This window comes from Athene noctua, chromosome 3 (assembly GCF_965140245.1).
Source record: "Athene noctua chromosome 3, bAthNoc1.hap1.1, whole genome shotgun sequence".
NCBI classification, from domain to species: domain Eukaryota; kingdom Metazoa; phylum Chordata; class Aves; order Strigiformes; family Strigidae; genus Athene; species Athene noctua.
The window spans coordinates 66712553-66717055 of NC_134039.1; the positions used below are offsets into that span (position 1 = coordinate 66712553).

General features: G+C 36.2%; 1 long non-coding RNA gene across 1 annotated transcript; it reads right to left on the bottom strand.

The window, feature by feature from the left end:
* Positions 1 to 736: 736 nt before the first annotated feature.
* LOC141958714 (uncharacterized) lies at positions 737 to 4278 on the bottom strand. The gene is made up of 3 exons (XR_012633315.1): positions 4205 to 4278; positions 1201 to 1321; positions 737 to 866 (listed from the first exon to the last, which is right to left on the bottom strand). It is a non-coding gene; the product is annotated as an uncharacterized LOC141958714 (long non-coding RNA).
* Between the last annotated feature and the right edge of the window lie 225 nt (positions 4279 to 4503).

Here is a 4503-nt window from a genome sequence, read left to right on the forward strand (position 1 = left end):
GCCAAATCACAAGCTGCTTTAAACTGTTCAAGACCCATCTTCCACTTCTTATGTGCAAGTGAAAGAAGAGGAATGGGGGAACGGAGGTCAAGTGATTAGCAGGGGCAAATCAAGCATTTCAAAGTTAGCAGGTCAGTGTAAATGCTTGACTAGAAGAGTGTCACCAAGTTTTATGAAAGTAAATGTGACTACATGGGTGCATAAATGCTGATAACCAGGGATGTGTATTATGGTCATTTGTTGAGCTCATAGGATCAAATGATTAATAATTTAGCATCAATACAGTTCTCTTCATATCTGAAATGTTTCCCAAACACTGTCTAATTAGAGAAACCTAATGTCAATTTAATTAGTCAGTCCACCCTGTGTGATTAGTAAGTGTTTTATAAATAATTCCTGTGCTGAAAAAAGGCACGGGGACATCAATATTGGGGCTAGAACTCAAGATAAGACTCAGCAGCCTCCCTCTCTGTCCTGCATCCCTCCTATGAGTATAACAAGAAGTTAAATGCAACCCATTTAGAAATTAAACTGAGCTGATTCTGAGCCTGGAATAGTCCAACATAACCATCAGGCACTTCTTGGCAACTCTCCAATATGTCCTATCAACCACCCCTAAAATCTGTTATTGGATTAAACTGATGTGTCTGGCTCCACATTTAGAGCTCTTCAGTAGCTTCCCAAAGACATCTGTCATGATTGTAACTGGCTATACTTGCCTGTAACCTACCTCTAGCTGCATCTTCACCTCTTTATCCTTGCCAAGCATTTTACCTACTACCATTATTTAACAACATATGGGACTTCAGGAGTAGTCTGGGATCGCATTGTGTGAGCCATTCCATAGGTTTGTGCTAAGCTACTCTCTGCAATAAACAGAATAGAAAAAATTAAAATTCTTTGTCAGCATATGTGCAGACCATGATATAGTGATTCCTAGTTCCATTTGGAATGTTATTACCACATTCTAAAAGGTTAATAGCAAGGAAAAAAAAAGTGTATATTAAAAAAAAAAAAAAAAAAGAAGCACTACACCAAAAAAAAACCCAACCCAAATCCCCAAAGCAAATAGGCACAAAGTGTTGCCAAGCTATCGAGAAAAAAAATCCCTGTGTATTATCATCTAGATTTATGAGAAAGCTCGGAAAAAGAAAATGGATCTGTTTCAACATGTGCAGAGGAGAAGGAAGAGGTACATACCCTGAGACTGTACTAAATTGGTTTAATTGAGAGAACACTGAGTGCTTGCAGGGACAGAGAGATCATTGGCGCAACAGGTGCTAGAGGTGATGTTCTTAGTCAGTTCCATTCCCAGAAATCACTGTAAAGAAAAAATTTTTAGTAGTTTGTATAACATAAACTAAGCTTCAGGTCAGCTTCCCATTTGGACTCCAGAGGAGGTAAGATTTGATATAGGCTTTGGAACATTGCTGTGCCTTTCAAAGCTCAGCTGGCACTGCAAGCTGGCTCATTTGAAGTAAATCTTGAAGGCAAGGTAAAAAAAGTGTTACAGTTAGGGTATAGTTTGAAATTTGCAGGTATCAGGAAGGCTTATACAAGTAGACACATGGAAATTAATCTGCAAATTTTTCCTCTCTGAAGGGTAAGAGGATGCAGAGTGACAGAGATGTGCTGGAAATGGCTGTCAATTGTTCAGTATTTTGTGGCCTACAAAGAAGGAAAAGCTTCTTTGACAGCATCTGGGTAGAAAAGCTATGGCTCCTAACTGATGAATATTATGCTGCTTCAGACCCCACATCAGAGGTATAAAATGGTGTTAATGAGAGGTGACATTAAATATTAGACTTCATGTCCACAAATATATGTTACTTCAAACATAGCTAGGGCAGCTTTCATATTTTTTTGCTACATTTACAGAATACAACGTCCAGACAAGTTATATGTATTTAGATTTAATGAAACAGCTCAATGTAGATGAAGCAGCACAGCTCTGCGAGAAGCAGAACAGTACTGTGACACTCTGCCCTAGAGGGCTCGTCCCACACTCACAAAGCTATACTGATCCTGATTTGAGAAACAGTCTGCTATTTCTTCAGCAAGATCAAGTTTATACAGTAGAGTTACAAATCAAACCAAAAGCTGACCTGAACTGAGATATCAGCAACTAATACTAAAATTATCTGGATTTCTTTTCTCTTTTTTAATTTAAAAGGTGAAGGCAAGACAGGATGCAGCTATTCTCATTAAGCTTCTATTAAAAAAGTTATTGCTAAGAGCCTCTAACTCTAATTTTTCTTCACTCAGGCTTGAACTACAGATTGGGAGCAAATTTCTGTCTTCCTATGGGTTTCCCTGTAAAGTACTCAGTTAGTTGGGTTATTTATGATGGGTAAAAGTGCATATTTCTTGGAAACACTTTGCTTTGTTTCCAAATGTATTGTGCCATTCTAGATTGAATGAAGGCCTGAGTTAGTTTATCTTGGGCTCATTATAAAATTCAGCACATGTTTGTCATCACCCAGGACCAAAATAGAAAATGTCTTGAAAAATAATTTCTTATTCCTAAGAAATGTTAAGATGTTAGGTGTGATATTAAGTTTCCTGATATAGAGGAAATAATAACAATGATGTTTTTGTTGGGGAGGCGGGGAATGGCAGGAATGATGAAGCTGTACAAAAACCGTAATCTCTTACTGGAATGTAGCTTTGGACAGTGCTAGGAATTGCTTGCTCATGCTGAGCTGCCCCTGGGAGTCATACAAGACTTTTGTTGTGGTCACATGCTTGCAATCACCATGGTGTAGTACCTTTATCAAAGTCACCAGGGAAATAAAAGCACAGTGCTTTTTAAAGAAGGGCTTGTGGTATGAAATATGATTGTTTCATTTTCTGCAGAATAATGAGCTCACAGAAACTATTATCAATATTCATTTGAATATGGTCATCACCTTCCTTACAGTGACTTATTTTGTACTTTAAAAGGCCCAGTTATAATGTGCCTGTGCTTACTAAATAAAATATTTAAAACAACATTAAAAATATAGATATCTTATCTGTCTAGTTTTTTATTTTCTTTGGAGGTTAAAAATGAAAATAAATTTATTGCATCATATCGTACAATGTATGAAAAATTACTCAGATTAAGAGTCTAACATGAGGACAGGGACTCTTTCCTTATGGAAATAAAATTCACCCTATATATTAAATTAATAAATTTATTGTTTTAAGGAATTTTCTTCAGTGTGCCAAAAGCTCATAGCAAGATGTTTACATACATCAAAACAGAGTTGAACCTAATGTCACTCCTGAGGGTGCAGTCAGGACTTTTGGTAAAAAAGTAGAGAATCCTAGTGATAAATTTTCAGTGACTACATCATTTCAGAATGCTTGTGGAGGTGAAGACAAATCTTTCTCTGTCAGTTACAAATTGCTTGTATAAACTTAGACACAATTACACCTCATGCTGGGTGCAGAGTCCTGAATGAAAATCCTACATGCAAGCATTCCTGAATCCTTGTGCTACAAGAAAAAAAGGACACTGGCATCATGTTAGAATTAACTTAAAAAAAATTGGTAGATATTCAGCAGCAGCAAAGTTTGACCTGCTACTGTGTGACCTCGTTTAAAAGTTGTGAAATACTGTGTTGCATCCTGTAAAATCTTTTCTCACTTGAATAACTCATCAATTTTACAATGTAGTTCTAAACCCTAAACAGGCATTGGAAAGGAAGTTGATACTGAAGACTGGTGAATGGACCAGTGCAGGACTAGCTATGTGTTATCCCAGTTGGATTGTTACTAATATTTAATAGCTTGAATATCTCTATATGGAATTCTGAAAACAAAACAGTATTATGAGAAGAGTCACCCAACTTCCATGTAACATATTTTCTTATATGAATAAAGATACGAATAAAATCTGATAAATACTCATGGATCTCTCTGCAATATTCTGGAACACAGAAATAGAGGAGAGTGTTTACAGATGCTTGTGTAAATTCAAAAATAGGACGTGAATGTGTATATTATCAAATTAGACCCCCAATGCCAGAGCTGTAACTAGGGAGTCATAGATATTCTTTCTGGTTTAGAACTCGCTGCAGCTGTTTCATCAGACATCCATACATGTCCTTTTAGCACAATTAATGTGCAAGAGGCTTAAAGTGATGAAATTTGTTATCAGTATTGAGAAGGAGGTGTAAGAAAGGGAAATTAAAATAGATCTCATCCAACTTTAGCTTACCTTCTTTTACTCCTCGACACAGCATTTTTAAATTCTGGCTCTTACAGATCTGTAGACAAACTGCAAGCAGACCTAAAAAAAGAGAGATTTTTCAGCATCACTTTAAAGGTGGCTCAGGATAAATATTAGTATCAAAAGGCATAGAATAACTGCAACATTTCTAATCATATATTGCAAAGACATAAGTACTAGTTCCTGAAAAGAAATTTACTCACTAATAAAGAAATGATGATTAAGATAAAACCATACCTTTCTTATTGATTAGAGACTGCTCTCAATGTTAGAATAATAGGATGAAT